The 12042-nt window shown below is 32.5% G+C and overlaps 1 long non-coding RNA gene and 1 other non-coding gene across 2 annotated transcripts; both read right to left on the bottom strand.

Moving 5' to 3' along the window:
• Positions 1–3047: 3047 nt before the first annotated feature.
• On the bottom strand, positions 3048–4268 carry LOC110917683. Its single transcript, XR_002580778.2, has 2 exons — positions 4012–4268; positions 3048–3151 (listed from the first exon to the last, which is right to left on the bottom strand). It is a non-coding gene; the product is annotated as an uncharacterized LOC110917683 (long non-coding RNA).
• A 1510-nt stretch (positions 4269–5778) lies between these two features.
• TRNAA-CGC lies at positions 5779–5851 on the bottom strand. The gene has a single exon. It is a non-coding gene; the product is annotated as a tRNA-Ala (tRNA).
• Between the last annotated feature and the right edge of the window lie 6191 nt (positions 5852–12042).

The raw sequence follows: 12042 nt of genomic DNA on the forward strand, positions 1-12042 counted from the left end.
CAAGCTTATTCATCATCACCTGCAACTCATCTCACTCAAAAGCTCTGTTCCAAACCAGATCTCACCCAACCCTCCTCATCTTCCACAATCTTCACCACCACCACCACCACCACCACTACCACCCTGCCGGCGAATCCTAATAATAACAATACTCAACAATCCTATATTTTCCACCATTTCTGGTACTGGTATCAACTTCACAATCCAACCAATGGGCCATGATAATGTTGCAATTGCTATACAAGTTTCCCATTGTCCCCAATTCAATTTCTCTGTATCTGCCCAGATTGTACAAAGAGTGTGTGAGAATTTGTAGAGAAAGAGAAAGGATACAGGATACAGAGAAGGGGGAAGGAGAGTCAATTTGTAGAGAAAGAGAAAGGATACAGGAAAGAGAAAGGATACAGGAAAGGATAAAATGACCAAAATACCCTTATGTGGGGCTGACTTATTCAAATTTAACCATGAAAAGTAACTGGATTAGGACTAAAGGACGTAACATGTAAGGATTTTCAAACATTAAGGATGTTTTCTGAGGTTATTAAAGATAAAGGACATACTTTGATATATTAGACATACATAAAGGACGAACTTTGAAATTTACTCTAAAGAAAAACATGGTTTGGACCCTTTAGTTGTAGCCGGTAGAAAAGATAACCTTATGATGACCCTCGATAAAGAAGTTCTGGTTCCACCACTATTTGCTAACGCAAATCTATAAGCTCTAAATGATTTACACCTGGTCCATAAACTTTAAAGTTTAAACACATCACGGATTAAGTTTAATCAATAATTGTGTTTTAGAACGGCATTTACCTAAAACATGACTTTGTTTAACAGAAGTCGGACAAATAAAAACTCAATTCACGAGGGCTCATTCTAGCACTGGAACTCGCAGGAGCGGACCTAAGTTAAGTTTAGGTGGATGGGCGCACCCCTTAAAATAAATTTTTAGTGTATTTATAGGCTAAATCCTGATAGCACACCTTGAAATTTTGATTAAACCCCTTATTCGCAACCTCATAAAATAATTCCTTAGTCTGCCACTAAGAACTCGTTCACGTTAAAACAAGGTTATATCGGGAAACAATGGGTCTCAAAAGGCAAGTTATCCTTGGTGAAGTGGACATTGGCTTTCTCCACTAGAGTTGCAGTAGAAACAAGATGATCCTACGTGTACAGAATAAACTTAAGAGAGGACAATAATTATGAAGTTTTAAAAGATTGATAATGGAGTAGAATATCCTTTATATATGGTTCGCTTTAAGAACTAACGTAAATGATTGATCACAAGAACATTTTATTTCTCCGAACTTTAAATAGAAAATAGTTAAAGTAAAATTGAAAATATACATGGTTATTTATATTATGTGTACTTAAAACATCGATATAAGACTTCTCTCACATTGGTATATGAGCAATAGTCAATAGACGTGATGTTTATAGACTAATTGGGCTTCCTCACGCGCTAGACTAGTATTTTGGTATAAGTTTTTATGTTCGGGCCATGACATTTTTTGGCAACAAATGTGGCGTTTATAGACAAAATGGACTTCGTCACCTATCAGACTAGTCCTTTACGATAAGTTCTCTTGTTCGGGTTGCATTCCTTTACAATATGTTCTCTTGTTCGGGTTGCATTCAAATTCTTACAAGTGTGAAAGGTTAGGTGACATTTAGGTGTAAAAATTTGTTAAAAAATAAAACTATTTATATATCTTTTTTTATGTTTGACTTTTACATAATCAGATTTTGTAACTGACTCATCAATAACAAATAAAAAAACTTATATACTTTTATTTTACGAATAACATTAGACTACATAACAAATCACTCAGCAAAATCACGCATTCATTAAGTATGGAATACTTGAACATGTGTATTATCATTCGTTAATCGCGATTGAGAGTTACGTATTTACTTTTCTTTGCGTATAAGATTTTTCCGTATTAACAATTACTTAAACTAATGTAATATGAGTCATCATATTATGTATAGAATGAAATTATTTTGGTCTTAGGTGAGTAAAAGTTAAGACATAGATACACGACTAAAAATTTACAAATCTATTGTTGTTAATGAAATTGTTCTAACATTAGTATGAATATATAGCATATTTAGAAGGAAAAAAACACTTCCTTTGTAGTTTTCTTTAAGAGAAAAATGCAATTTGCGTCCTGTGGTATGTCCCAAATATCAACCTGAGCCCCTAAATTAATTTTTTTTGGTTTTTTGAGCCCCTGACCTTATGAATTCATAACACTTTGAGTCTCTGCCGTCAGTTTGACTGTTTGAGGCAGGGGTAAGAGCGTCTTTTGACATATATCAATAACACTTTGCGTCCCTATGGTATGAGTGAAATATCAGCCTGAGCCCCTAAATTCATTTTTTTGCTTTTTTCTTAATAATTCAAATTAACTCTTTTATTTGAATATTTTTCTCTTTATTTTTAAATAAATGCAATCTAATAATTAACTCTTTTTAAATAAATGCAATATAATAATTAAATGTATACTATATATATCAAATTATTAAAGCCTAAATTCTCTTTTATTTTTAAATAAATGCAATATAATAATTAAATGTATACTATATATAACAAATTATTAAAGCGTAAACTGTATATTAAATGTAAAGTTTTAATACATACAATACAGAGACAAAACGTCATACCAACTTCGTAGACTTGACGGAACTTACAGACTCGATAACAAAAGACCGTAACATACAATACAGAGACAAAACGTCAAAGATCCACAAGCAATTGTGGATCTTTACTGACGGGTGCACTTCGGAATGTAGCAGATATGAATGAATATAACCTCAGTGTATGTAATTACATATCTGCCACTGGGGTTATATTCATTCATATGAATGAATATAACCCAAGTGGTAGATATGAAATTCCAGAGCTCGCTAATTACATATCTGCCACTGGGGTTATATTCATTCATATGTTACAATATAACCCAAGTGGCAGATACGTAATTAGCGAGCTCTGGAATTTCAAGGAAAATCGAAGACCTACACTAGGGTTGTATTCATTCATATCAATCACTTCCTTATGTGCACCGCACCATCTTCTAGGAGGTTGTCAAGTGTTCTCGCCTTCGTAGTTGGTGTTTTGCGTATCTTTACATCCGCAGCCATTCTGTACAATATAAACACATTCAAATGAGGAACACATCAATCCGAAACTGATCCAATATAAACACATTCAAATGAGGAACAATGTATTCACAATCTGATCCAATATAAACACATTGGGTTTAAATAACTACACAAGAATCAACACCAAAACACATTCAAAAACCTCTGTTTTGAATTTAGTACCGTATTCATAACCAAAACACATTCAAACAAAAATCAAACAAAACCACAAGAATCAAACAAAACCACAAGAATCAAAAACCTACACATTCAAATGAGGAACACATCAATCCGAAACTGTTCTTTTTAAACAGTTCTCAAACAACTACACAAGAATCAACACCAAAACACATTTCAAGTATAAATATTGATGTGTTTAAATAACTACACAAGAATCAACACCAAAACACATTCAAAAACCTTTGTTTTGAATTTAGTACCGTATTCATAACCAAAACACATTCAAACAAAACCACAAGAATCAAACAAGAATCAAACAAAACCACAAGAATCAAAAACCTACAAGAACCCACAAGAATCAAACAAAACCAAACCTTTTGATACCAAAACACAGCCATTTAGTACCCTCTGTTTTGATACCCGAGACAAAAACCCACAAGAATCAAACAAAACCAAACCTTTGTTTTGATATCCAAGACAAAAACCCACAAGAATCATGTTATCTATGTGATTTAGGTTTGTGATTTTACCGTATAGAAGATAACTCTCTGTTAACCCTCTGTTTTGATACCCGAGACAAAAACCCACAAGAATCAAACAAAACCAAACCTTTGTTTTGATATCCGAGACAAAAACCCACAAGAATCATGTTATCGATGCGATTTAGGTATGTGATTTTACCTTGGAATGTTATCGATGAAGATGATGAAGCTGATGAAGCTAATAAAGATGATGAAGATGATGAAGATGTATTGTTCGGAAGATGCAGATGATGATGATGATAATCGGTGTTGGGAGATGGGAGAGATTTTCTTCACAGATTTGGTTGAGAAGTGTGATGAAACTGTTCGAATCATGATGAACTGAGATTAAGTATAGAAGATGTTAAGGGTCAAGGGCATAAAGGACTTTTCACAACTGTCAAACGGTCAAACTGACGGAACACTAACGGCAGGGACTCAAACTGTTAAGAATTCATAAAGTCAGGGGCTCAAAAAACCAAAAATTTAATTTAGGGGCTCAGGTTGATGTTTAGGACATACCACAGGGACGCAAATTGCATTTTTCTCTTTCTTTAAAAAAAAATGCTTCCTTTGTAGTTTTCTCAAAATATAAGGTGTCCCACGTTATTATTCTTTACTTGGCCAATTGCCTAACGATTTATACGATCCTTTATAAATCAAAAACGACAATTGTTAATGTCTTTTTCTTTAAAAGATGTAATCTCCCTGATCACCACGTCCCTTTTGAGTGTTTTATATTATATAGAGTGGTTATTGTACAAATGAGCTCAATATACAGAAAGTGAAAGTAAATGAGGGAATTTTTTTATATATACAAAATCTTATTTATTTGTGTAAAAATTAAAATATATATTTTAGTCTGGTTAAATAATATAAACTTACTTCATTGTCCCGATCATATAAACAAATGAACAGAATTATTAGCTAATTGTTTTGGTAGAATTAACCTCAAATTTAGATTTTCCTTTTAGATCCCAAAATGGATTTCGAATACTAGCATTACCACAAAAAGGTGAAATTTTAGAATCCCAGATAAAAATTTCAAAGTCAAATAGTCTGTTTTTCAGATGTGTTTTGAAAACTCATTGTTCAAATACTTGTATTTCAAGAAATCAATATGAATTGAGTAACTAAAGAGCGGGTGTATAAATTCATCATGGGTAGACTGGTTTGAGGAGAATTAGTTTTATCCTATTGAACAAGGACCAACATGTTGGACATTTTGACTCTCAAGTCTCAATTATTTGAGATAACTTATGGGATTCCCTAGACATAGAGCGGGAATTTGGTTTCGTTTGGTATCGGTTTAATTTGGTTCGTTACAACATTCGTACAGTACATGTAATCTATATAGTTTATGATACCAACTTTGAATACAACTCCAATTAAATTTTTTTTTGGGTATATACGTATTTTTCGTTCAGTAGTGTTATATATATAGTTTTCGTATAAATTTTTTTGGGTATATACGTTTTCGAACCCCCCCCCCCCGGTTCCACAGAAATTTTTGGATATATACGTTTTCGACCCCCCTTCATTCGGGTCAAGCTTCGCCACTGGTCAAAGAGGTTCGAATTTGAAAAACTGGTTTTAAAAGATTTATCAAATTCGTTGTAATTTGCCAAAAGAATTTGAAATTTAATGAATTAGAATTCATCAAACTGGTTTTAAAAGATTTATCAATCTCTATCCCTTCGGCCACCACCTATTTAGGCGAGTCAACTCACCATCGCGAGCGTTGCTTGCGTCATCCAATGCTTCAGTTTCTATGCCGGTTGATTGCTTTAGCCTTTGACAAGATCCATCTTGTAAGTTTTATAACTCCGTATCCAAAGTTAATATTGTCGCATTTCTTCTTCTTTTTTTTCAAAAGATATTGCTGAAAATATTACAAATATATAAAAGTTTACAAGAAAAATAAATGTGGAGATGCGGGGAATCGAACCCCGTGCCTCTCGCATGCGAAGCGAGCGCTCTACCATATGAGCTACATCCCCTGATTGTGTTATTTAACAAATACCATAATATTAAAATACTTAAAACAGACAAACGTCAGAATATTACTCTTACCTGAAGCCAAATTATATACCCCTATAGTTTGGTTTTCCAATAAAAAGTTTGCATAACAACTTTGACACTCACAAAGAAATAACGAGACGGATGTGTAGCAAAAGGGGCGGGTTTTATTAACATAGTTGGTAGTCGAAAATAGATCTATATTGTCTAGTTTCCGACATACAACATGATTTTATTATTAACTCTTGGTGTGATAACGTGTTATATGTGAAGATGTTAATCTTAAATTAAGGAGATAAGGATCAAGGCGGGTTATAGATAATTCTTGATGAATTATTTATTGAGTCTTTTATATTTACTTAGAGATAATTATTGGTGTAAACTAATAAGGTTTATGTAAGAGTCTATTTATCTATTTAATAGAGTTCGAGTCCGGTTAGGACAAGAATGAGTTTTAGTATAAATAGAGGGTTAGGGTTATTGTATTGGTGTGCTCTCGTTATGTAATAATAAAAAGAGTTGAACGAGCTCGTTGAATCATGTTTTTGTGTGTTCGATCAAGGGTCTGATTTCCAACGATATGTTCTTTATGTTTGTTGTGTTTCATGAGAATTCACTTACTTATCTACATGAAAGCAATGTGTGTAAAAATGACTTATTGTCAAAAAGTGTAAGAAAAATGTTATCTGAGGTTACGAACCTCATAGGTGGAAGGAAACACTAATATAGAGAGTTATTCCCACGGAGTTGTTTGGTACTAAGTTCGGATTGTTAGTCTCAGAGGTGGAATATGTACCAAATTGAGGTCACGAGCCTCAAAAGAGTTAAAAAGGGTGAATCAAGTCCTTGAATCTAGAAGGAGAACTAAACTATGTGTATTTGAAAAGGCCTTCAAAGTTATATGTATAAAATTTGTAGAGTGAAATAAACTATGTTGAAATGTATGAATGCAAAAATTTGAAAATTTTAAGTTTAGGATAGAAATATGTAGAAAACAAAGTATAATAGTAACTATTGTCTAGAATGAGTGTTACATCGATATAAAATGATCTAGTATGATTTTTTTTTTTTTTTGTTATAAATGAGATATTAAAAAAAATCCAACCCTCTTCACTCCCCACTATTCCGTTGGCGCCGATGATGCTACAAAAAATCCATCGAGCGGCTATCCAGATCGTTACAATGGTTGAGGAGATGGACATGCTACATTTTGTCTTCTCCGATCTTTCGTGAATCTGCACACATCAACGAGAAACGTTAGAAAGGGTCAGACACCAAGGTCTCTGAACCATCGTCCGATGCTCAAGTCAGTATAGTGTTCATCATAATCAATATCAATGTATATGCATAGTGTATAGGAAACCTGTACAACAGGGATTGAGCCCCCGTATATAGGAGATGAGGTGGGCTAAAACCCTTGTAGATTAATATGTGTTGGGCCCAAACCTGTTGGGCCAGAACCAAATCACGAGCACTCTCTCTACAAAATTACATACTTACATTAACTAAATTTATTCCAGCAAGCATTGACAGTTATAAAGTTGTAGATAGATGATACCAAATCTCTAATTAGTGTAATTTAAAATAATCTTCTAACTCAAGACATTCATGTAATCCAGTCTTGAAAATATTTTCTAATCCGGGATTTGATGAAAAGAAGACTGATCTATCTGGGCATGTAATGTAATTAAAAGTGCTAAGTTATTAGTTGAGTTTATTTAAAAAAAAAAAAATGCCTCGTACACTTTGATTATTTGAAACGAGAAGAAAGCCACATCTTAATGGTCAATGGTATATACTAGGGTTGTAAAATGAACATGTCGCACACGGATTGGAATAAGTGGCCAACAATATTTTGTTGACCTTATCAATTTTATATAATTAACGTATTAATTAAATATAATTATAACTAGGTTAGAACCCCGTGTATTACACGGGTTGAATAAATGTAATTTTATATATTAAATAATAAAAAGTTATACCTTTATGAAACCCGCATATTGTACGGGTTAAATAAATGTAATTTTATATATCAAATAATAAAAAAAAAGTTATATCTTTAAAAATCATGTGTATTACACAGATTAAATAAATGTAATTTTATATACTAAATACTAAAAACGTCGTATCCTTAAAAACCCGTGTATAATCGGGTTGAATAAATCTACCAAATACTAAATACTAAAAACGACATATCCTTAAAAACCCGTGTATAATCAGGTTGAATAAATCTACCAAATGTTAAAAAAATTATATCCTTAAAAACCCCTTATATTACACGTGTTGAATACATCCAAAAAGAGTTATATTTTTAAAAACCATGTGTATTACACAGATTAAATAAATGTAATTTTGTATATTAAATACTAAAAACGTCATATCTTTAAAAAACTTGTGTATAGTCGGATTGAAAAATCTACCAAATAATAAAAAAATTATATCCTTAAAAACCCCGTTAAAAAACCCGTGTATAGTCGGGTTGAAAAATCTACCAAATAATAAAAAAAACTATATCCTTAAAAACCCTATATATTACACGTGTTGAATAAATCTAATTTTACATAGCAAATGATAAAAAAGTTATATCTTTAAAAACTTCGTGTATTACACGGGTTATATAAATGTAACTTTGTATAGTAAATAATAAAAGTTAAATTTTTAAAAACCCCGCGTTTTATACGAGTTGAATAAATATAATTTTGTATACCAGATAATAAAAAAAGTTATATTTTTAATAATTTAGGATAGTATACCAGATAATAAAAAAGTTATATTTTTAATAATTTAGGATAACATTTAACATTAATTTATTATTTATATATTTAATATAAAATAAGTAGGAAAGAGATGTATTTGTTTTAAAAATATATTAAATTAACAATTTAGATTTGAGGATAATATTTTATTAAAATATGATAAGATTTAATATTAACTTATTATTTATTTAGTTAATTAATATAAAATAAGTATATATTTGAGGATGCCTTCAATGAATGACACGTGTTCAAAAGTTGGTTTCTTTTATTATATGTATAGATTTTATGTTATTAAAGCTGATTTATTTATTTGCGTGTTGTAAAAAATATAATTAATAATTATTAAATAACATTACATTAGAAAAAAATCTTTAACATATGTGGGTTTTATACAATATATATAAATAAATTCTTAAATAATAAATAATAAGAAATTGATGAATATAATAAATAGCTGATTATCTTATATAAAGCTGAAAAAAGATATACTAGTTTATTGTGAAGGAGTGTTGATTTTGAACATAATAATTAACTGATTTTCTGTTTTTTTTAACGACAAATTTGAATCACTGACGCACCACTACAGTATCATCATGTCACCAGCGGAACCAGCCGATCATAATGCTTATACATCAATTCAGATGGAATTATGGAAACCCAATAAATATGGGAAAACCGCCTTCTGGGAATATAAATATGAGAAAAACCCTATTTATGGGAATCGAACTCAGAACCTATTAATCCTAAAGTCTTATCTCACTCCCAAAATATCACTAGACTATAAAGCCATTCTCAACTGATTTTCTGTTTTAAGGTTATTTTGAACACACTATATATAATTCTTTCGAATTATTATTATTTATTTAAAAAAAAACACAATCAGTAAGATATTATATAATCTCACTAGAATATTCGTTCACAATACAATACAAAAGCATCTTTATAATTACAAAAAGGTGGGCCACAAGGCCCACTACCACACTACTCTATGGTCCAGATGATACCATGTTTGCCTTGGTGTCCTGTTTCAACTTTCAAAGCACCAGCCAGTAGTATAGTATATCCAATACATATTCTTTAATACTACTATTCGCATCCATGAATCATCACATGATTCAATGGGCGCACGCCACCAGTCCCACCCTACCACCGCCAATGCTAATATTATAAATACATTCATACATCAAAAAATATATTGAAATCATAAACTAAAACATTACCTTCAAATGGGGTCAATGGTGAATACATGGTTAAGTGAGCTCACAAAGCTTCGCCAAACGATCAAACTGGAGAAGACAACGGTGAAGAAGTCTAGTTTAATTGTTAAATCGAGAGAAGCTAAACAACTGGAAGAAGAGTCTAGAATGAGTTGCTCGAAATCGGGTTCGACGATGCCGGTGACGGTTTCGGAGAATCAGGCATCGGAGGAGACGATATTTTGGCTCATGGATCGTTTTGCACCTTGTTAGTTAGTTTGATTTGCTTGCTAGACTACTTTTGTATTTGAAATATGTGTATATAATAAAGTGCTTGTTTTTGTTAAAAAGTGTTTTTAAGGACGTATATATTATGAAGTACCGTAAGTCCGATGTTGCGGATTGCATGTTGTAATTCATTTTTGTTAAGTGTTTTGAAAGTCGTATTCTTTTTTATGCGAGTGCCGGTGTACGAGAAGATGTTATTTCGTTGGAATTTTTGGATTTCCGATAAAATTTTACCAAGTCTTTGCCCGAGTAGGGACTATTACTGACAGGATTTCCATTGGGATAACTGTTTCAACAAAAATTATTATTATAAATAGAGTTAATTGCGCGGATAGTCACTCTGGTTTCACGTTTAGTCCTCAACTTTTGAAAATAACAGGTATGATTCATATGATTTGTTATTTTGGTACTCGGATAATCCTCTAAGTAAATATAAATTAGTTTGGTCAGTTAAATTGGAGTTAAGTTAGAGTTAAGTTGGTGTGAAATTACTAAATTGTTCAACTAAACATAAAAATCTAATTTATTATTTAAAAGAAATATATATATATATATATATATATATTAAATGTTTTAAGTGAGGCCCACCCTCACCACTACCCAACTATCATCCTCCACACAACCATCACCACCCAATATGCACAACCTAAGGTCATGGGGTATGGGGCGTGGGTTGGCTGAAAACGCCCAAGCCATCACCCCGGGGCTTGGGTTTGGGTGTGGTCCCATTGGCGTGGGTTTGAAGCTGGGCGTGGGACGGGCTAGTAAGTGACATGGCAGGCTTTCAATGGCCAAATCAAACTCATGCCCCCAACCCAACCCAAGCCACACCATACCCCATGGGCGTGGGTTTAAGTGGTGGGGGCTCCCATTCCACGTGTCAACAAATGTCCCAACCCAAGCCTAACCCAAGCCCCACCATACCCCATGGTCTAAGAATTAGTTCCAACCCATGACTTGCTGTACTTCACTCTCTAATCCTTATACATTTGAATTTGAATCAATATTATTGATAGTAGTATTTATGGGGCGTTTGGTGTTGCGCTTTCAAAATAGATTATGCGTTTTCAAAATAGATTTTGCGTTTTGAAAAAGCATGTAGGTACATGTTTCTTCAAAACTGTGTTTTGGAGGCAGATAATCACTTTTTCATCCAAACACTTTTTTAAATTATTTATGTTTTACAAACGTAATAATCAAATAATTACTTCAAAACATAATCCCAAACACCCTCTTAAAAACTATTCTTAAAAACTATTCTAACTAGGTCTATACATACCAAATAAGTTTAATATCTATAGTTTAGGTACATATTTTATTTACTTTATCAAATTTATGAAATGGTCAAATATAAGCAAGATACCGTGATAGCGGGGTTTTGCTAAAAAAACAAGTTTTCTGTTGATAAAAAAAGTTGGTAATAAACAAATTAGCAACAGCATACAGACTTTTCTAAATCTTAACAAAATGGTCATGCTGTATTACGTATTTTCATTTACTCACTTTTTATGATAAAAATTAGTTGTGAACCAATAGCACCTTGAGGAAAAGTATGAGATTTGAACCAATAACTCATAAATTTTAACAATATATATGTGTTGGAAATTGGGTGTGTGAATAAATTTCTCAACTGGTAAAACTCTTTGTCCCACATAGGTGTGGGAACAAAAGGATAGATTATTTTATAAGACCGGAGGGTATGGGGGCCGTTCCCATACCCGTCCTCCCGCCGCCGCCCCAAACATTCCACCCCCAGCCTCGTTGTCGCCCCAGCCCCGCCAACTTCGTTATCGCTAAGGGTTAATGATATTTTTAAACTATGTTTTACAACGCATTCACAACGCTTATTTCAAAATGCAGTTATCACATTTAACGCAGTGTACAACGCATACTATTTAAATGCATTTTATCGCATTATCGCGTCGCATGATT

Source organism: Helianthus annuus, chromosome 16 (assembly GCF_002127325.2).
Source record: "Helianthus annuus cultivar XRQ/B chromosome 16, HanXRQr2.0-SUNRISE, whole genome shotgun sequence".
Classification (NCBI taxonomy): domain Eukaryota; kingdom Viridiplantae; phylum Streptophyta; class Magnoliopsida; order Asterales; family Asteraceae; genus Helianthus; species Helianthus annuus.